The sequence below is a fragment of the Falco naumanni genome, chromosome Z (genome assembly GCF_017639655.2).
Source record: "Falco naumanni isolate bFalNau1 chromosome Z, bFalNau1.pat, whole genome shotgun sequence".
Lineage (NCBI taxonomy): Eukaryota > Metazoa > Chordata > Aves > Falconiformes > Falconidae > Falco > Falco naumanni.
This window is the reverse complement of record NC_054080.1, coordinates 78,237,265-78,260,485: the sequence shown is the minus strand read 5'-3', so window position 1 is coordinate 78,260,485 and position 23,221 is coordinate 78,237,265. Positions and strand designations below refer to the sequence as shown.

The following is a 23,221-nucleotide window of genomic DNA, read 5'->3' as shown; positions in this document are numbered from 1 at the left end:
TTTCCTTTACATGTCCTGGATGGTGCAGTGGTTCCGATGATCACAGACAGGAGATACAGAGATTCATGTTGCAATCAAAACAGCCTGGTTTCCTGAAAGTGCAACCAATACTCACAATTAATTTACTGGTTCCTTCTTGTCCGTTTGTTTTTTTAATGCATAAATTAATTTCTCCAATAAAAATATCAAAGAAACCTTTTGAAAAAGGTATTCTGGTGCCATTTATGAAGAATCAGCCTTTCATATTTGCCAGCTATGGAGGCGAAAGCAGTAGTGTGAGTTGCAGTTATGATGCATGTTGTTTCCCTAAACAAATTCACGAGTTGTGTGTACTGATTACTTTCAGGTACTAGTATGACTACAGTGTCCTTTTAATTGCCATTTAAATCACTTAATTTGGAAGGTGCTGGAAAACAAGAGGTGGTAACTTAACAGTCCTTGCCTCAACGAACAGACTACCAGACTTCTAGAGCAACTCAGCTGTTCTGTACAATGAAATAAAAGCATAGGACACCTCAAAGAGTGTTTTCACAAAGAAAAGTCAAGGGATAAGAAAGGAGAAAAAAAAACACACTGAATACTGGGGTTTGTCAGAAAATCTTGGCCATATGTCAAGCTCACACTCCTGATCAAGACCACAGGTAACTGCCTTCAATCATCTGGTACCTGGTAGCCAGGAGCCCTCATCGGGGCAGTCTCATACATCTCTTCTTTGAATTAAATGTATATGGCTCACTTGTTTTAAGGAAGGCGAGAAGTATTTTACCACAGACCTCTTTTTTTGAGCTCTCACTGGCTATGACATTCACCTGGGCCTAAAATCTCCATTCCAGTACCCTAACAAAGTGCATCTCCCTGCCTCTTAGGCTGCACTGCGTGTGTGAGGGTCCCCAGGGGGTGTGCACGTGGGGAACACGGGGTCCCTCCAAGGGGAGAACCCTGGTGACTAAGGCTGCACACATATTCTGTGACTTCAATGGGGAAACTCAGGCAATTCTGGGGTAGAGACTGGAGCCAGGAATAACTACATGGATTTATGCAAGGGGAGCATTCACAGGGGAGTGACAGCACTACAGTTGTGTCCTTTGTAGGAGACAAGGATGTGTGAGAAGAGTCAGATATTCCTAACATTGCTCCAGAAAGATGAACTATCTGTCAGCCTAATGTCCTGGCCGTGTCTGTTGAGGCAAAGGATAGCACAACTATGGGTGAACTTTCTGGTCAGAAAGGAGAGTTCAGGGATTTTACACATTTGAAGACAGTCTTCCACCATTAGATAATAGCACCCATCCCATCTGCACAAGCTGCTCTGTTTTGGAGAAGCTAATTAGCTTTATTGTATGAACAGAAACTGCAGGTCCAGAGCCTGAGGCTGATGTCAGTTTTCAATGATTTTGGGGATGCCTGGGGAAGAAATCAAGGCTAGATTCCCTCCTTTTTTTCCATTGGTCTGTTTTAGGGACCAATCCAGCATGTGTTAAAGTCAATAGCAGGTGTTTCATTAATTTCAGTAGGGAGTAGCTTAAGTCTCACATGTTGCACAAACATTAATTAGCATTGTATCCAGCACCTAGTGAAGCAAGTGGGGATCCTTTAGTGCTATATTGAAAGGCTATTTGCCTAGAAAACTTTCCCTTGGAGTGAAAATGTTCACTTTTATAAAATTTTCCTGGATATGTGTTGGGGAAAAGGGAGATAAATAAAAATAAGAACTTCTGTGAAATTTAATGAAATTTAAAAATCAAAACAATACAGAGGAAATTAACTTACTTGTACTCTTGTTCCAAACATATTTTCTTTGTTTGAGAACTGTGTATTATTTAGGTTTAGATTTAAGTAAAATGGGATTTTATTATGTGAAACATTTATACCATAATTCAAAGGCACAAAGGAAAAGGCCTTTATGCAGTTTGCTTTAGAAGGGAATGCCTATGTCAGGAGTTTAGGGGAAAATTTTAAATAAAATCCCATGATAATCACTGGTGATTTTGATTAGCTTTGGCAGCGAGACAGATGTGTGTATCTCTTTTGTTTTCCTTTTTCTTTTTTCTTCTTTTTTCCCCTTTTTTTAATATGGCTTGTTAATGAATGGTGGGGTTTATTTTTACTATCTTGGATATTTTTTGTTTCTCTCCTTTTCTTCTACTTTATCTATCTGTGGTCTGTTGTGGCAGTGACTCTCTTGGTTAGTGTGTAGTTGTTAGTGCTGTTACTGTAGTATTTCCAAGTGACGTATCAGAACCCCACTGTGCTACATGATGTACAACTGTTAAGTCAAAATATGGCCCCTAAAATATGAGGCAGGAGAATACAGAGAGGGGAGCACAAAAAGAAACCATGAAACCCAAACAAAACCAAAATCAACAACATACAACAATAGTTGGCTGGTATGATAGACTGTAGTTACATTTAGCTTTCATGGCAATTCTTTCCTGGTATGAAAAATATAAAGAAGTTCAAAGAAAAATGCTGCACACTGATAAAAGCAAATTAAATTCTGCTTGCAATTAACACTTTTGCTAGATTTCATGGGCTACATTCCTGCAAAGAACAGATTGGTGTGGCACTAGCTGGAGAACACCCATTTATGCCTCAGTAGGATCTGGCTGTCAGGTGTTTCTATCAGAATATACACTGACCTTGTGGCACGGTATTTAACTCAAACTTGGTGTTTGACAATCAGAGATGTACTGCCAGTGAATCTCATAGGTTGGATTCTCAGTGAGTACAAGTAGTTCAAGCATCACTACCATAGTGAGCTCTAAGATCGATTTATACTGATCTTTATCTATGATTTGCCTTCCTTCAGCAAAGACGATATTTAGCTCTCCATGTCAAAGTCAGGGGCCTGTTTTTTCCCTGCTTTTTTGTTCTGATAGTGAAATGGATTCAGAGAAGAAGTTCTACCTTAAACTTACAAAACAAATGCAATTACAAAAACTTACAATTGATTCTTTGCTGATGTCTTTTATGTCTTACTTGGGGAAAAAAAGGAAAGAAAGACAAAAAATACTGTATGTGAGCCTCTTCTTGATTCATTTTCCTCTTTCCTTCCTTTCCTTTTGTTTTCAGTATCAGCCCAAACCAATGAGAGTTTTGCTTCCAGGGGCCAGAAGGGTTAAATTCTTCCCACTTCACCCGGTGTCTCTTGAAGCTGGAGTTACACTCATCAAGGATCTAGCATGGGGAGGGATGGATTTCTTAAGACAGCCTGAGGGCTCCAACAGCAGCCTTCGCTTTCAATCAATGTCTAGAGGCACGAGTGGAAATTCATTCAGCGAACAGTCGGAGGTCTTCGCCTGTCCATACAGCCGCCTGGCACACAATCCCAAGCACAAACTGGTGGCGTCTCAGCTGGAGATCTGACATTTTGCCGAACCACTGTTTGCTTGAGAACTGATAATTAAACACTCCTTCTCCTTTAAAAAAAATAATAAAAAGGTAGATAAAAAACTAAGTCAACTCTGCTGGTAACCTTGGAGGCTTCCTTTTGTAAGGGTCTCAATACATGTCAAAATGCATTCTGTTCAGGATCAGTCCTGGCTGTACAATTGCCTTTTTTGTTACCTGAGTGTATTATTCTGACTGGTTTTATTTGACTTGCCTCTGGGATGCTATGCCGCTTCTGGCAGAGATTTCTGCACACTGGCAGAGTTCATGAACTCACGCTTGCAAACTGATCTTTGCCCTGTGTGTTTCTAAATATTTTGGTGTGTATGTAACATGACAGAATGTGAGTTTGCACTGAAAAGACAAAAAACACAGGAAGAGGAAGAAACATCCCACATCCCCTCCTTCCTCTGCATCTCCCCCCTCCTCCAATCCTGTCAACTTCTATTATGCTCAGAAAGCAACCAGGTGAGTCATAATATTTAACCAATATTGGGGGAAGGGAGAGGCTTTAATTAATTTCATTACACATTAACAAAGTCCAGCTCATGACTCAGTGGAAGTCTATACAGTCATTTGCAGACAGATGGGAGCTTACCCTCTCTGTCCTCTGAGCTTCCTGGATGAGGTGAAGATGCATTAACACAGCTTATTAGCTGTTTTGCAGTGCTGCTTGAAGTGTAATTCCACTGTAAAATAGCCACGCAACCCAGAGATTAAAGTTGGGTTGGGCTTAGTCAATTCATATTTGAGGCATTGGGTTTTTTTCACTTCTAGCCACAGAAAAAAAAAAAAAAATGAAAATAGGAAGCATACCTGGAGGTGTAATTTAAAGCACCAGAGAAACAACCCTGGTGTACTGTACAATCAGGTGTCATCTGGTATCATTCAGCTGGGGTCAGAGATGGCATGAACTCTGCTTCTGGTGCAGAAAAGAAATAAAGTCTAGGTACTAAAAGGGCAGAGGCAACTGATATTACTCCATATCTTCATGTCAGGAAAGGAATAGATCACAGTCAGAGCAGAGAACTGGAGAAGAGATTCTGCCCTCTGAATACACCCCTTATTTGTGTCATGTTGGACATCCTTACCTAAAGGTGATCTTGGTCCACTGATTCCAGCCTTTATTCTAATTCTTGGTTTTGTCTGGAATTTTTGTTATTTTTTGAGTTAGTTTGTTGGGTTTGGGGTTTTTAATTTCTTTCTTTTTTCTTTTCTTTCTAAACTTGTGCCAAAAGAAAAAGAGCAAAAGATCTATTTCAAGCAAGGCCATCCTGTGAAGAGCAGCCCTTATACCTATACTCAAAGTTTCTTAGAGGTGCCAGGTGAAGGCTACCTCAGTTTTCCTTTCTCATGGTAAGAAATGTTTATACAGCACACATGCAGCTGAATCCCCGTTTGCAAGAAGGAATTAGTCTGACATCATACCGGGATGTAAACAGGGGCAAGGACAGCTTGCAATTTTTTTGTGACTAGGCACAGGGGCTGGCCTAAAAGTTTTGGCAGAAAAAAGTTTTCAGGTGTAGGGTCTGCTCTTCCCCTTTTAAGTATTTGTAGGTAAATGAGCACTGAACTGAGATTTCTGTTACTGTTTCTACATCTTACCTAATATTTCAATGTCTTTTATTGCATGAACAAGCCCAAGGCCAGGCTAAGCATTTTTAGAGCTCTGCATTATTTCGGTTAAACTCTCAGTCCCCAAAAATACAGGAACAGGCAGTGGAGTCCAGCTTTCCCGTTCAATTTCATGCCAGGAGTTGTATTGAAATAAATAATTAAAATAAAATAAATTAAAACAGAAAAAAATATAATGAAATAAAATACAAAATTAAATAATATAGTAAGACATAAATAAAATAATAAAACATAAATAAAATAAAATAAAATAAAATAAAGTAAAATAAAATAAAATAAAATAAAATAAAATAAAATAAAATAAAATAAAATAAAATAAAATAAAATAAAATAAAATAAAATAAAATAAAATAAAATAAAATAAAATAAAATAAAATAAAATAAAATAAAATAAAATAAAATAAAATAAAAGAGTTATGTTTAAAGATTCCTCTCTCACTGTCTTGGTTCTGGGCTGTCAGAGAAAGGAGGAAGGGGCATGGCTTCAGACCTGTCTAACCCTTTGACCCCAGACAGCTGCAAAATCTCTGCAGTTCCTCTCTGAGACATCCCAGAGCAGCAGTCAGACTAAGGGAGCAGAAAGAAACAGGACTAGTCATCTGCACTGCCAGTTTAGGGCTGAACCAGATGGGTGGTGGGCTTCACTTCTCCAGGTTGGAAGTTTTCCATTTGCTCCTTCGCTTGGCAGATCAAGCAAGAAGCATTGCAGAGACAGTGCTTCAGGGAAATATCTCTCAGGGTCCTCCTGAGTCAGGAAAGTGTGTACACATAGCATTTTCCAGGGCAGTGCCCTGAGGTGTGACCTATTCAGCAGTCAAACCCCTCTGCTGTAGTTCTCTAAGACTGCGGTGTGCTCCCTAACCTGATACTTGGGAGACCTGGAGGCTCTCGTTTAGGAAAAAGGGCATAATGAGGATGAATGAATAAAGCCAAAGACACACAAAGAGCAAGGGATCATGAAAGATACTGTGACCTCAGAAGTCACCATCTGTATTTATTTTTGGTTTTAAACCAGCTTTGGGTACCTTCAGTATGTCACAGAGCACTAAAGGCAACTAAGTCCTTCCCTGCTTCCCCACCCTGTTGCACAGCCTGCTCCCTCTGTCCTTTGTGCGTACCAACCAGCTCCTCTGTTCCGTTTTCCTACACATCACCCCCCCATATGATGCTGCACGCAGAACAAACAGCAGCGGTGCACTAAGCCAAACATACCTTGTCAAGTGAGTGCCATTACAATGTAAGGATTGATTTGCTGGTGGAGGGCTTGCATATTAGCAGACACAGAAGCAACAGCCAGGGTTAACAGGTTTCGACATGGAGAATTTATTAAGAGCACAACAATAAAAGGGCAATCCTGTTGCTGCTTCTTAGATTCCAGCTACTGCAGATTTGGGTTGACCTCAAAAGTTCCTGGGATCGGACAAGGAGAGGGTTACATTTATACAGGCTTTCCCCTTGGTCCCTGCACTTCTTCCAGGCAAGTGCTTCCAGCAGGTAGCTGTCTCTTTGAATATTAACATTCACACCCCCTCATTTTTGTTGTCAGCTGGGGCCTCTAGCAACCCGCCTCTGGTGATAACCTTGTCAGTTCTCCCTGGCTAAGCTGGGAGGGCTGTTTTTTGAATAAGAGCTGCAGTGACATCCCAAATTTTGTGGAAAATGCTGCTGGTGACGCACAAGTGGCATCCACTTCTCCCCTGCCAAATATGTCTGGAACCAGTGCCAAAATCTTGAGCTTTGAAGAAACACTACTTTCTAGATAAGACATTGAATAATTACTTGTGTTAGCAATAGGTTTTCTGGCTCTGGCAAAAGTAGAACGGAATTAGGCACTCGACCAGCAATGGATGCAAAGCTGACTTGAGATCTCTTCCACATATTCCAAACCTCTCAGCACAGGCTGTCTTTGTTTCTCCCTTTTCAGAAGTAAATGGAAGTTCACTTGAGTATTTGACGGAGTTTGCATCAGGTGTTGTCTAACAGTCTCATATTGGATATTGACAGTACATTTGTGAGGAGATGGATTGAATTGACATGACAGATCATTTGCAGCCCTAATATCTATGATTCTGGAAGACCTCTTACTGTTAAGTGGAAGTTAAATTGACTCAACACTGGGAGAATAAAAATATATATTATTTTTTTAATTGCTGTTTTTTGGAAAGAAAAAACAGGATCTTGAATTATTATTTTTTTCCCTTTTAATTTTGAAAAAGCACATGACATTTGAATTCCACAGGGCCTCATGGCTCTGGGGAAATATTTCCAAATGTATATATTGTTTTAAACCAAAAACACAAATTTAAAATGTTGATTGATATTGTTAGAAATGCTACTTCTTAGGAATGTACAGGATTAATAAACATTTTATTTTCTGTTTGTCTCCTTAGGAATAGGAAGCCTTCATATTAATGCCGAAGTGGTAAAGGAGGTAGCATTTCTGTGACAGTGATCTTGATGTAGGAGTAAAATATTGTAATCTAAGACTTAAACTGAAGAAACAGGAACATTTTGCCATTGGTGGCCAAAAGAGAAAATACATTTTTAAATGTAAAATCTCAATTTTAGTTGTTTTTGTTTGTTTGTTGTTGGTTTGGTTTTTTGTGGTTTTGTGTGGTTGTTTGGGGTTTTTTGTTTTGTTTTGTTTTTTTTTTGTCATGGCTACACTAATTTCTTTGGGAATTCTGTACTTATTAGGTAGAAATCTCTCCCATAACTTTCATCTGTCCTCTTCATCTACCTGTGCACAAAGATGCTACATAGCCATGCCCTGTGCTCTGTGGGTCAATATTTGTCACAGTCCATCTTAGAGAGGGCTTCAAATCAGAGCTGGGTTAAATAGCATTATTCACTGTGATCTGATTCTGCAAAATATTCCAGACAGAGTAAACAACTTTCCTATTCTGCAAAGCATTTAAACATGACTTACAATTTCATAGGTGCTCAAGACTCTTGAAGCTAAAGGCATGGCAGCATTTTTTTAAGCATAAGCATAAGCATAACCTTAGGTACTTCATTGAATAGGCAGTGCAGAAGAATTGCCATCACAATGTAAGGCTTTGTGGAAACAGTGAACACTTGACAGTCGTTACTTTGTGAACAAATTGTAGGTCAGTCATGGGGATTAAAGGCTATTTCAGAGATTATTATTTTTCTGCATATTTATTTATTTTCGTCATTTTTCTGAAAGCTCAAGCTAACTAGAGATCATTTAGCCTTCCAGGCCTGGGGGGACATATTTGTAAGACATCTCTTTCAAAATATTAAGAACAAAATTGAGTGGAACCATTTTAATGAAAGGGAAAAAAAAATAATTTCTGAGAAGAGGTAATGTTGAATGTTGAAAATTATAACAATCTTCATTATTGTGTTGAGTTTCAGAATAGTAACCCCTTCATACATATTTGCCATTAAGAATGATATAACAATGTTGTTTGTTCTTTAATTAGTTTCCTAAACACACAACAAACTAAATTGAATAAATCAAAATGACCCTTAAATTCCCAGAATTACAGCCTATTTAAATGGCCATAATAAGGTAATAATAATCCAAGCTAATCGTAGTTTTACTTCCCATACTCTATGACTTGCCATGTGATATGCGACATTACTAATTTTAGTGTGATTAGAAATTATTCCCATAGTTCAAGTTTAATACAGTATTGATGTTGTTATTAATATAGATTTGTCAGTAAAGATACAAAGCAAAACCAGTTCCACTTAATATCAGTTGACAAAGCCAAAACCACTAAAATAAAAAGTAAACCAAAACAAAACAAACAAAAAATGCCAACACACCACTTTATAGCTTAATTCACATGGGGAGGAGGAAGTACAAGTGAAAAATAATGATTCAATTTCATTAAAGGTGTACTTAAACTGAATTAGAGAAGATAAAGGGGAAGAAATGATATACACAGCAAGGATATGTTATTACTGCATTTCTAGAATGAAAGCATGTACTTACTGCTCTTGCTCAGCACTTGTGATTGATGTTACACAATCACCCATTTTGCTGGTGTTAATCCACTAAAATTTAGTGTACTTCTCTAGATTTATATCATCCACTCAAGAGCAGAAATTGATGCAGAGGTATCTGAGTCAATATGGTTACTTAGTCTACTAATTATCTGGAAAACCGTAGCAGTTCTGCTTACTTTGTGTTTGTCCTGGGCTTTCCTGGCCCTTGGTCTAGCTAGTTTTGTTATGTGCTACATCTACAGAACACGCATCTGTAAATTGAAATGCAGCAGACGCCATAATCTCTGGAAAATGAAGTTTTCAGTTGCTAGATCTTAGCTGAGCATGGTAGCTGGATGTAAAAGTTTGTGTCTCCTCTCCCATACTGACTTGAAGACAAACAAGTTAATGCAAAGGACAGATGGTTTGAGATAATGTTCTTGACTTTGCTCTGGATCAGAAGATAAATGAACACACATTCATTTACCAGTGCAGAAAAAGTAGTTATTGCATCAATTGTCAGCTCTTACTTCCCCATTTCCTATTCCTATTCAATCGACATTTAACCGTGTAGAAAGCAAAAGCTCCTCTGGAAGAACTGACTTTCCTGCAATTTCCTTATCCCTAAAGTATTCTGGGGACAGCAAGAGATATTGCCTAAGCAAGGGTGAGAAGCTTTAATTATCCTCCAAATTCAAGTCTAGTACAGCTAACATTGCAAGCATCCCTCACTTTACTAAAAGAAATATAGTCAGGTGTGTAAAGGCTCAAACGTGTGAACAAGAAGGAGTAATGAATGGTCCTGTGTCAGCTCATCTGGGACAGCTCATGTGCATTTAGCCAGCAGCAAATATGAGGTAATGCACACTAAGCTTTTAAAGAAAGAATTTCCTCTACTTACCTTATATTCATCCTGGACTAAGAGCGTCTACATGGATTTGTTATCACAGTTTAGCTCACATTTTAACTAATTACATAAATAAATGATTTGTGCACCTGGCACACTAGGCCAGATGTTGTTCATATGCATAATAAAGAATCCTGTCTTGCCTGTAGAACTTGCTGTTTAAGCAAACAAGGCAAGGGTTAGTTGTTATTTCCTATTTTGCAGCAGAGGGAACAGAGACGCCATATGACTGGGAAGCTGACTTGTCCCAAGTAACACAACTAATCTGTGGGAAGACATAGGACTGAACTCAGATATCAAATAAGCTAGCTGTGAAATCATCTTTCTGATCAATAGGTATCTCTTCCTACCAGACTAACTGCCTGTAGTATTTTTCTCGCACATATATCCCTGAGCCCGTAGAAAGATTTCACTCCTGGATGCCTCAAGACAGTGGTCTCTGAGATACATTGTTCAAATTCAGCTTAAAGATATAGCATTCAATGGTGTTTAGGGACCTTCTCTTGCAAATCATGGGACTTTTGTCAGAAGGGAAGGAAGGGTATTGCTAGCAGTGATCACAGCACAGCCCTCCTTATAGGTGTGCTGAGCACCTGCTAGGGAAGTACTTTAAGAACAACACTCTGAAGTGGCTCTACTCACATTCAAGCTTCTGCTTATGCAGAATTCAGAACTGAAGGAAAATGTCACAGAGGGACCTTGCGTTTATTGTACATATTAAAATACCACCTTAAACGTCCTCTGCAAAGATCACCAACAAAAGCCTTTTCCAGTAAGGAGAATCCAAGAAGCTTGATTTACAGCCCTCTGTGCTCAGCACTGTGCAAGATCCCCAGTTTACAAAACAACCTGTGCATTAATGTAACTTTTATTTATGCTCATGTAGATCACTAAATAAGCAGAAAAGGCATGGGAGTTGTGAGGAATGCCCAGCAGTAGTCAAGAATGTGTCATGTGACTTAGAAATTTTACTTGAGGCTGTTTGAATCTTCAACTTGTTTTGAAACACTAAAATAAATAAATAAACACAATCTTCCAGCAGCGTTTAAGAGCAATACCAGGACATGTCTGGGGATACCATATCAATTAGGTTTGAACTAAAGGGAAATTCTTTGAACTGATATTGGGAGTGCAGTGAATTCAAAATAAATAATGAGCAATATTAAAAGACATTCATTTTTCTCTTGTTCCCACCCTAAGGCCACTTTTTTCCTTTACCCCAAATATGACAAGTTCCTTGTAAACATGCACACACGTAAAATACAGGCCAAGCTGCATACAATCTTAAACTTATGACTCCTTCAAAGAGTACAAATAAAATTACATTCAAATTCCCTATACAAATATCCCATAGGCAGCCATGAACATTGTCACTACCCTATTAAAAAAGCACTGTAACAAATCTTTAGATGGGGTGTTTTTCCAGAGGGTTGGTTTTTTTGTGGATTTTTCCCCCCTTAACCGAATGTCTATTTACATATAGGAACCTGCACTGATGAATTTTATACAGTAGAATAAAGAAAAAGAGAAGGGAATTAAATGGAGGAAGACAACATGGCCTAGTGAATAAAGCAACAGACTTGAGGGGATCAGGAGACCTAGATACTATTCCCAGCTCTTCCCTGCAGTGTGACTTTAGGCAAGTCTCTGAGCAAGCTTTCCCTCCCCACTCTGTTGTCTATTTATACTGTAGATTCTTCGGAGAAAGTACCATCCCCTGTTGCATGTTTATACAGCCCCAAGTGCAAAGGGGCTTTGTTCTCTGTTGGAAGATCCTACAAATAATAACTGGAAAAAAACCTTAAAGATACACATATCAGAGATAATGTTAATCTACCTTTCCTCAGCCACTGTGGCTGCAGATGGTTCTGGATAATATACAGCATTTAGATCATAGAAAAAAATAAAATTATCCCCTGGCACACAGGATTTAAGTGACATAAGCTGTTCCAGGGCAGTGCACAAGAAACCTGGTCAAAACCTGGCCATGGATAAAATAGGCTTGAATACGAGTAGAAGCACATGGAGTTTTGTCTAGAGGTAAAATACATAGGAGTTCCAAGTGAAAAAAACAAACAAACAAAGAAACAAACAAACAAAAAAACCCACCAAAAACAAAACCAAACCCACAAAATCCCAAAAAAACCCACACCACAAAAATTAAATACAGCACCCTTGTGTTCAAAAAGCACAGTATGGCTTCAAGAGTGGAATGGGTTTCTTCTCGGAAAAAGAGTTGGAGGGAAGGAGGGGACTAAGGAGGGGACTAAGGTCCCTTCTGCTTGCACCTCACTATGTACTGTGCTTGCTTTTGCCTCAGATAATGCAGTGGTAGCTGTGTTCTCGCTAGTATTTCATCCTTCCCTAAAGGAAATTACTATAGCCAGAGAGTGTGAAATTGTGTATTTTGTCCTCACAGAAAAGGCTGAAAACAAAAGAAGGAGGAACCTTGAAAGAGAGTGCGATCTACATAACTCTGACATCCAGCACAAGGACTAGACTTTTCTGGCACAGTACTTCAGGCTGAAATGTGGGAGATTTCCTACACAGGACACAGTTGTGGATGTTCTCCACTGAACTCTCTGAAAGTAAGTACAAGGCTTGAACTTCATGCTGCAGCACAGATGGAAAGCTAAGTAATCCTGAAATATTGTCTTAAGGGTTTTTCTTTAATGTAGTCACTTCTGACATCTACCTGTGTAGACATTTCTAGTTTTAAATTAAAGGTTAAGACTACATTGTAATTTAAGTACAGATCTGAGCTTATTCTTAATTCAGAGTTCAATCACCATTGACATAGTATTTTTTCTCACCTCAGTGGGAGTGGGGCGCCTCAGTCTAAGGTTTGAAACTTGGATGGAGTGAACCCTAGATTATCTCAAACCCTAAAATCAGACTCGTGCATGCACCATGAACTCTGATCAGAGTAAATATGCATGCAACCCAACATGGGAAATGGTTAGTGATCTCCTGCTTCGGTTACACATTCAGAAGTCTATGGGGTTGGATGGGATCCACCAGAGGGTACTGAGGAAGCTGGTGGAGAAGCTCACTGAGCTGCTCCTATTATTTCTTAGCAGTTCTGACAAATTGGAGAAGTCCCAGCAGACTAGAGGTTAGCCAGTGCTACACCCATCTACAAGACAGGCAGGAAGAAGAATCTGGGGTACTACAGGCCTGTCAGCCTGACCTCGGTGCTGGGGAAGGTGATGGAGCAGAACATCCTCAGTGCCATTACATGGTGCATGCAGGACAACTGGAGGATCAGGCCCAGCCAGCACGGGTTCATGAAAGTCAAGTCCTGCTTGACAAACCTGATCTTTCTACAACAAGGTGACCTGCCTAGTGGATGAGGGAAAGACTGTGGATGTTGTCTGCCTGGACCTTAGTAGTACCTTTGACACCATCTCCCACAGCATCTCCTGGGGAAACTGGCTGTTCATGGTTTGGACGTGTGTACTCTACGATGGGTGGAAAAGCTGGCTGGGTGGCTAAACCCAAAGAGCGGTACTAAATGGAGTTACATCCAACTGGCAGCTGGTCACAAGTGGTGTTCCTCAGGGCTTGGTGCTGGGGCCAGTCCGGTTTAATATCTTTATCAATGATCTGGGCAAGGGGATAGAGCGCACCCTCAGTAAGTTGGCAGATGACACCAAGCTGGGGGAAAGGGGGGTGTGGATGTGCTGGAGGGCAGGAGGCTCTGCAGGGGGGTCTGGGCAGGCTGGACCAATGGGCTGAGGCCAATTGTATGATGTTCAACCAGGCTCAGTGACAGGTCCTGCCCTTGGGTCACACCAGCCTCACACAGCACTACGGGCTTGGGGAAATTTGGCTGGAAAACTGACCAAGTAGAAAAGACCTGGTGGTGCTGTTTTACATCCAGCAGAACATGAGCCATCAGTGTGCCCAGGTGGCCAAGAAGGCCAACAGCATCCTGGCTTGTACCAGAAAAAGCATGACCAGCAGGACCAGGGCATGATGTCCCCCTGCATATGGCACTGGTGAGGCCACCCCTTGAATCCTGTGTTCAGGTTGGGCCCCTCACTGCCAGGGGGATGCAGAGAGACTGGAGTGTGTCTGGAGAAGGGCAATGAAGTTTGTGAAGGGGCTGGAGCACAAGTCTCACGAGTAGTGGCTGAGGGAACTGGGGTTGTTTAATCTGGAGAGGAGGGGGATGAGGGGGGACCTTATCGCTCTCTACAGCTGCCTGAAAGGAGGGTGTAGACAGGTGAGGTCAGGTCGGTTCTCTCACGTAACAAGTGATAGACAAGAGGAAACAGGCCCAGGTTGTGCCAGGAGAGGTTAGGTTGGATATTAGAAAAAATCTCTTCACTGAAAGGGTGGTGAAGCATTTGAACAGGCTGCCCAGGGGTGTGGTGGAGTCACCGTCACTGGTGGTGTTTAATAAACACTTAGATGTGGTGCTTAGGGACATGGTTTAGTGGTGGACTTGGCAGTGCTGGGTTAACAGTTGGACTTGATTATCTGGAAGGTCTTTTCAACCCCAAATGATTCCATGATTCTATACAACAGCTTAGCCCCATATCAAGTATTACCATCTTCGCTCTTCTGAGGAGCAACATGGATTTATCAACCTCGGGCTGCAGATTGGAGACAGCCAGCGTGTGTCAGAAAACAAAAGGGTCTTGAGACTTGATATATTTAACTCAGTGCTAATGCTGTATGTAGACATAGCCCAAGGGTCTCAGGTACTTATACTACTTTTACCAGTAACAACGAGCTCAGAAATCGCTAACCATCAAGCACTGACTCCCTTCCTAGCTGGATTATGCAGCCTTTGCTGAAACTTAGGAACGACTGTGCTGGGTCGACCATGGTCAGCAAGTAAGCACCCATCCAGATTCTCACTCACTCCTGTGCCCAGCAGCATGGGGGAGAAAACACAAATAGTGAAAGCAAGATAATTCATGGTTCAAGAGAGGGAAAGACGGGAAAACCAAATGATACAAAGGCAATCGCCACCTCTCACAATCAGACTGATGCCTTGCCAGCCTCCAAGCAACAGCTAACTTGGAAGACAACCCACATACAGACTACAGCTTTTATTGCTGCGCATGACATTATATGGTATGGAATATCCCTTTGGTTAGTTTGGGTCAACTATCCTGACCGTGTCCTTCCCAACTCCTTGCCGACCCCCAGCCTGCTTACTGCAAAGGGGCAGAGTAAGAAACAGAGAAAACCTTAACACAGAAGACACTGTTCAGCAACAGCTGAAACATCGGTATATTACCGACACTGTTTTAGTCACAATACAAAACACAGTGCTGTATGGGCTGGTGTGAAGAAAGTTATTTCCATCCCAGCCAGATCCAGTACGACAGCTGAAGTTCAATATCAGTTTGATATGTTTGCCCTCATCACCCATTCTCATCCTCATCCTTCAAATAACTTGTGTTTGAGAGGGGTTCAAATGCAATCTTGTGACTAACTCACAGTAAGTTTATTGTAATTGTTGAATTTCTTTGAGATGCTTTTAACACAAGTATAGTTCAGGAAAATACGTAAAAGAGTGACTTTCAGTCTAGGATCTAAAAATGTATTTCAGAAGAGTCAACAAAGTCTGAGGAAAATAAACTTGCATAAACTATACAAAAACCTACTCATGCATAAAAAAAGAAAAAAAAAGTTTCTGAAAATGGGGAGTAGAGAGTGGGAGAAATCCTGACTTCAGGAATATTTCAGGATCATGCTAATGATTAAAACTATTTCAAATTAGGATAAGACTTTCAGTTTAATGTCACAAAGAAAACAATCAAGGACATTAACAATGTAGATGCAGAAAAAGTTCTTACATTCCCAGTGAAGTCTCTTGTCAGCTTCATTTAAAATTATTTCTTTCCATCCTTTGACATATTTATTTGTCTTTGCAATTTTTTTTAATTTACTTGTTTCAAAGTTTTCTGCCTTCAATAACAGCTGGAATCCCAAAATGAAATTAAAACCATGTAGGTGCCAATATATATATTCAATAGATATGAGACTAAATTAAACTAATTGACATTTTATTAATATTCTGCTGTTTGTTCCCGCAGAGTTAAAACCGTACTCAAGATCCTATTATACGAAGATATACTCTGGACCATCTGGTAGCCAAACATTTCTGATTATAAATAAGTCATTTTTTGTTAATTATTTATTTGGGAGTTGTTGTTTATTATACAAAAATCTGGAAAGGGAGAATAAATAGGAAAATGTGCTGGGGTTTATATTATATCTTTCATAAGCAAAAACATTTTTTGCAGAAAAATCTGGTTGAGACAGGAGAGGACCCTGAATAGTCAGGTGAATTAGAAAGAAATTTCCAAAGTGATTCTTGTTTGCAGCCCTTTTGGCTTCACTTCGGTGTGAACATACAAGCACTTAGTCTTAGCAAAGAACACACTCAGAAGTAACAAACATTTAAGTGAAATTTAAAACTCTAAAAAGGAAGGAAATTATCTGTTCATCACAGAGATAACACAAGAAACAAGAGATACTTTATGAAAAAGAAAAAGAAGAGAAATCCATGAGAGAACGATAGTGATGTCCTGGGACTGTTTGTGAAGGGAAGCTGTAGGCTTTTCATCACTGGAGGTCTTCAAGAAGTTGTTAACATCTATCAGGAATGATGTGCATAGAATTGATCTTCTCTTGAGGAAGTAGACTTGAGTCCTTGAGGATGGATTGCTTAGTTTCTCAGCATATCTTCCAGCTGTGTTTTCTGCATTAGAGATTACACTCCATACATTATTGATAACTGGTATAATTTTTAAGTTTAGCCTTCAAGCAAAATCCTTAACACTATGAGACAGAAAAAAAAGTCATGAAGTTTGGCTATTGATCTGTTTCAAAAGAAATTAGAAAGTAACTATGAAATATGCAAAGACCATAGTTCCTTGGTTCCATTTGAAACTCTGAATTATTTGGTTTTTTTGATGTCCTATATTCCCATCAACTTCCAAAATATCCGTGCTAGAGGAATAGAAAAAAACCCCTACAATGTCGAAGAATCCTTAATGAATTAACCAGTTATTCATCACTGATCTCTGAAGCAAAGGTATATCTGTTTCTGAGCATTAGACAAAAACCTAGATCAACCACAATCACTCATGTACGGATGCTTTGATTCTAGATCCCTTGGATCTAGGTAAAGCCCTAGCTGACTGCAAAGGACCCAATAAGTTACAGGTTTAAAAAAAATGCCTAGTCATTGAAGCCAAGTCATTGAAGACACTTCTGAAGCAAAAGCACAAGCTACAATGATAAAACTGAAGAGGCAGAGACAGAAAGCTTAGCAGGAGTGCTGTAAGAATGATAAACTTTGAAAGATAATATTCCTCTCAGTGAGTAGGGATGGCAAGCAGACAGAAATAAAATTTCTTTAACAAAGGTTTCTATTCACTACTTGATAAAACAGACTATCATAAATAACCCATGCTATCACTGACAATGCTCAACCACATAGACTAGAGGAAGAGTATCTGCTAGGTTGCTCACAGTCCCTCGTCAGGGTGGAGCTCTTCCCTAGGCTGTTCTGGGCTTGTTCCGTCTAGGAGTTTGGAGCTCCCTAGATGAGAAGGATTTCATAGTATTGTTTGTCCAACTATTTTTAATGCCAGTGGAGCTTACTATCAGGAAATTACCTTTCTTACTCCAAATGAATGTATTTTCTTTCACTTATTGTTGTATTGCTCATAGTTGCGAATACAGGTGACTTCCTCTGCTATAGTGCAGCTATCATACAAAAAGTGTCTGATGAACTGCAGTGTTCTGTACTCTAGACGTACATACATCTAATCCAGATGCATGACTGAGGTTCCCAAACAATACTGAAATATAACAATAATTAGCATTAATAAAATATTCATTAAAATAAGTGATCAAAAGTTTATAACGTAATGAAGTTTTCCCTCTGTTTTTATTATGTAGGATATCTTAGAAAACAGGTTACTAGGATTAGTTAAAATGAGAAAGGGAAAGGGAAAGGGAAAGGGAAAGGGAAAGGGAAAGGGAAAGGGAAAGGGAAAGGGAAAGGGAAAGGGAAAGGGAAAGGGAAAGGGAAAGGGAAAGGGAAAGGGAAAGGGAAAGGGAAAGGGAAAGGGAAAGGGAAAGGGAAAGGGAAAGGGAAAGGGAAAGGGAAAGGGAAAGGGAAAGGGAAAGGGAAAGGGAAAGGGAAAGGGAAAGGGAAAGGGAAAGGGAAAGGGAAAGGGAAAGAAGCCTGCTTGCTTTAGGGTTTTTTCCGTCTGATCTGACTTGTTACTGGGCTTTAGGGGAAAGCTATACTTTGGATGAGGGACAAAAAAATGTCTCACATCACTTTACTAGGCCTCCAGCTCCAACAGTCTTGTAACAGTCAAAGAAACCACTCATGGCAGCCATTAAAATCACTCTCCATTATAAACCTTTACACGGTTTGTAATGTAAGCAGGCTATCGTAGTCATGCAGTATAATCTTCTATAGAAACAGAATCAGCTCTTGAAGCTTTGAGTTAATTCTTCATGGAATTAGGATGGATATTAAACAAAGAAGAAGAAGGAGAACGAGAGAAAGGAGAAGGAAAGAAAAAGAAGGAAAAAATATCTTTTCAAGTTACCAGCACATCAGCCACTATAATTTTATTTTTAATGTTTTTGTGTTTTTTTCCTTTAAATCTGTTACTGTTCAAGTGGTAGCCACTGGATATTGTCAGTCCTGTGTTTGTTAAATTGAAGAATCATCTATTCCCGTCTTTCATGTGAACATTTACAGATTTAGTTTTATTGTTCTTCCTAGTATCATCTAAAATTATTCATTATTTCCTATGGAGTTTGAAAATAAATAAAAATTCTGGTGCAGATTGGAATAAGCAGGGGACTGCAAACATGGAGCAGTTTAGGGACAATATGGATTGTTAATGTGAGGACTGGGAAACTTGGCAGAGAGTTACATCTGCCCTCCCCAGAAGGTGAAAAGGGGAATGGCTGGTATGTACATTTTCCCTGGGAAGAAGTAAAGGACAAGGGAGGAAAGCAGGAATGAGGGAACAGAGATTTGGAGTCATCTGAGTGGCAGGCACAGAACATCCCTGCTTGAGAGGGAAAATAGAAGAAAATGACATGTAAGAGTGGAGAATAAGGGACACACAGAGACCCTGATGCCAGGAAGAAATAAAAAAGAGTACCATGTACTAAAAGAGAAAGAGGAGCTGGTGCAGCGCAATGGACTGAGCCAACAGGAGACATACCAAATGCAATGCTGACCCCAATGGCGGAAACACCCCAGCAGGCAGAAGTGAGTTGTATGAACCATGAAAAGAAAAAGATCCTAAACAAAGAAAAGTTTGTAAAAAATCTCATTGGTTTGCACCATCACATGTTCCAAAAGCTTTTTAGAGCAGTCTGACAACCAGCTAACCCATTTCAAGGTGTGGGTGGGTGGGTGTAAAATAAGCCGCTAGCCCTTCATGTACAAAGCGCAGAACTGGGGACAGCCAGTATTGCAGATGTCCCCCAAACAGCTTGGGACAAAGTGACCTGCTCTACATCCACCAGCCTAGGAGCTTTTTTAGATAACATTTCTGCCTATTTTCTCACATATTTTTTTTCAATTTTTGTACTAGATCTACAAGTCCAGCCAATATCACAGGGAGGTATTGTTCAGGATCTAGGAGTGTTACTCCTCTCACAGACAGCAGGGCTGGTTCTGCTTCTCCCTACAGAGCTAAGAAACTAACTTGCATGATGTTGAAAAGGAGAATCCTTTTTTGATGGCTTTTCCCTGGAATGCTTTATGTGTAGAGCTGTGTTCATTCCCTCCATGGTGGTGATTATTCAGGAAATTTGAGCTACTAACTGTGCCTAAGTGTTTACATTTCAATATTTTATTAAATGGTCACTTAGTATTATCCACTCAGTATAACAAGAACCAACTATAAGATGCACTTAAGACTAGGAGAGGTAAGTGCACAAAAGGCTGCACTCCTTTCTTTAGGACAAAGTCTAACCATTAATGTGCACAAATAGGAATGGATCAGTTATGTTACACCAGCCTTGGAGTAAAAACAAAGGTAACCTTCCTGCTTCAGCACAGCTGAAGGATAATGTCACTAGGTTTTGGGTCTGGCAGTTTTGAGCAATGCTGCTGCTAACCAAAAGAAAGAGAAGTAGCAGACAGGATTTGTTTCACCAAATTTGTATTTTGCTGACCTGTTAACATAGCGAGCAGCTCACTGCATTACTGGTGTATTTTGGTGTGATCATGGTTACAGGCAGCCAAGACGGTCTATGTGTTTCAGTGTTTCAAACACTGTAAAAGGCCAAACACATTTCTGTTGCTTGCCTTCAGATGTCTAATAGTTCAGTTCATAGATTTCCTTATGTCTGAGATGTGTGCAATGCCACATATCCTGTGGGTCCAACCATTGGTGGCAATATGTATTTTAGAATCCCTAATGCTCATTTCTCCTAATCTCATCTGTGTCAACATGAAGAACTGTGCCTGTTCTTAATAGGGCTGGACTGGACTGGTGAGCTATTTTATGCTTTCAAAGAGCTGTGTGCATAGTGGGTGTCATTACAAAGACTGTTACGTTTGATCATACAGAATAAGAAATAGTGACCAGAGCTAGACTGAAAACCTGGCCCTATCACTTCAAAGGAAAAAAGAAGAAAAGAAAAATAAAGTTACCTTCAGAGCAGCTTTTGTACCTGCACATACTAAGGTTAATCAAATCTTACGCTTCAGAGTATATGGTTGATTAACTTGTGTGTCTGGAAGCACTTCCCCTTATTTGCGATTCTTCTCTTAGTTATAGAAAGAACAGAGTTCATGTTGGTTCCAGGATATTTTTGTTATTTTTTTTATTATTATTATTATTCGCTTGCCACAAAAACTGTGAAAACTACTGGTAGTACTGAGAAGTGCTCTATGCAGAATAGCTCTATTTTAACAAAGACACTGGGAAGCCTGCGAGTTTTGATATGTATTAGAAGGTAAAATTATTTTCCCCTTATTATTATGAAGTCCCTGTGTTCTTATGAAGCTTTATAACTGAAAATGGGTTATTCTTTTATGAACCCTTGAGGTAGAGCTGTTCTTTCCCTCCTTCAAACTATGGAATGTGAATATTAACATATCTTTGCATTGCGATTTAACCCATGCAGAAACTAAACTGCGGCAAGTGTTGGGTATTTTGTTTTCTTTGGGTTTGAACAGCCAAAAGGAAATCTGGGTTCTCAGGACGCCCAGTCCTGGGCTTTCTTCCCTCCTTCCTCCTCCTCTCTTTCTCTCATTTCCATGTGAGACCCTCTTTTTGTTAATCTTCAAAGTTCTGTGTCAACCTATCTATTCATTTTGGCATTCATTTCTGTTCTTCTTAGTTATTTTGACTTGCACATTCTGAGACGCACAATTTTGTCCATTCAGTATAGCTCTATCAACTTCATTAGTGTTCTGGCAATTTACCCGTGATAAAGACTTGGCCATGGGGCCTGTAAGAATTTATGATGGTGATGGAACTACAGGCATTTATAATTTCATGAAGAGTTTAAGGCACAGGTAATTTGCAACATAATTATTAGGAATATAAGCACCTGTGTGCATGCCCAGCCTTCCCAACAGTCAGAGGGGTGAGGCAGGTACCCGAGCTGCCCATCACATCAACATGTCATTCAGCACTGTTGGCAAGGCACAGTCGGTTGACAGCACTCACTTCGTCACTCTCCTTCTCATGTTGTGACCTGGGTCTGGCCTGCTTCAGGTGATTCAGGTTTTGAAGATTTTGGGCAGTGGATTTTTCACTAAAAAAATAGTATCAGACAGGAGGCTGGGTTGTAACATAACCTTAAAAACAAAATAGGCAAAACTCTAACCTTGATTTGATGGAAAGTGAAGTTCATGTGTCAGAGAGAGTATTAGGACGTGTATATTTTATAGCTACAGATATCAAGGAATCTGGTATTGTACCATGGATTAATTATTCTGCCCTGATAGTCTTGGGAAAAGAAAAGTATTCTGGCTTTCTGCAGACCACTGTAGGTTTAGGCAAGGTATTTTTTTTCCTCACTCACATAAATTTCCTTATTAAGAGTCTTGAAGAAAGCAAGTTTTAGGTAATGTCTGACCCTTGTCATTTGCTTCCTATCTGCTTAATAAGCTTAATAATGTCACTCTGCAAAGGCCAAATACTACTGAATTTAGAGGCAGTTTTGGCAAAAGATTGCTAGACTTGCACCTTAAACTACTCACCTCAAATCACATCTATATACAATATATATATAATATATAATAAATATATAATAAATCAAATACAGATCTAAAAGACCTGTAGGCTGAAGTGATATTTTTGCATAAAAATTACACGGGTCTGGTTGCTGCTGGAATGTGTTGCCATCACAAACAAACAAAAAAAACCACATTCATTACATGTATATTTCTTGATGAAGTACCTAGCAAAAAAAACACAAACAAACAAAAACAACCACACAAAACAAACAAAAAAAAATCCTGAAATTGTGAAGAAAAGTAGTCAATGAAAAGTAGCTACTCAGACTGCAATACATCTGATCTTCTCAGGCTGAACTTACTGCTTTGATAAAAAATGTATATGGATCATAGGGTTTTTTCTGGTCATAGATGGTCATGATTTTAAAGGTTTACTCTTGTACCTCGTGGAAAAGAAAACAACTATTTCATCTAACTTGTACAAAGCAGCACAGAGAACCTTTTTAGTTCATTTTCCTTAGTAAAAATGTCAATTGTAATTCTGCCCATTATGAATGATAGGTTTATTTGGAATGAAGAATTTTCCTTAATTAAATTGCAATTCCTGGTTTCACTATGTTTGTATTTTTATTGCAGTGAAAAGAACAGCAGTTCACTCTCAACTTATGTGTCAACTTGCAACAATTTCTCAGCTACCAGAAAGAAGATGAAACTTGGTGGAGCATAGACATTTATTTTATGTTACACTGAATTTTCAGAATAGCTTTTTTGTATTTATTTATAATGTGTATCAGCACTCTAATGCTAATTTGATCTCTTTGAAAAAAATGTGTCATCAGGCTTGTAATGAATGACAGATTGGGAAACAGGGAATTGATAATGTTTTGCCATTTCAATACAGTCTGAAATTCTAGTTTAGATCCACACTTAGGAATTATTTATATCCTCTTATGTCATATCAATTTAAATAATATTCCACTCATCGAGGCATAAAGAATAATGTTAATATTAACGTTTCTATTTAAAATTTGTTAATTGCACATGAAGGGGTTATATCTGCTGCATTCAGGGTTTTTTAAATTTAATTTTATTGTATTAGAAAATCTATGAGGTTAAATCTGCAG

At 39.3% G+C, this 23,221-nt stretch overlaps 1 long non-coding RNA gene across 2 annotated transcripts; it reads left to right on the top strand.

Moving 5' to 3' along the window:
* Positions 1-3,753: 3,753 nt before the first annotated feature.
* LOC121081451 lies at positions 3,754-22,970 on the top strand. 2 transcript variants are annotated; one of them, XR_005825702.1, is made up of 4 exons: positions 3,754-3,858; positions 12,312-12,480; positions 15,949-16,002; positions 22,734-22,970. It is a non-coding gene; the product is annotated as an uncharacterized LOC121081451 (long non-coding RNA). The 2 variants fall into 2 exon arrangements; XR_005825703.1 differs by lacking the exon at positions 15,949-16,002.
* The last annotated feature ends 251 nt before the right edge of the window (positions 22,971-23,221 follow it).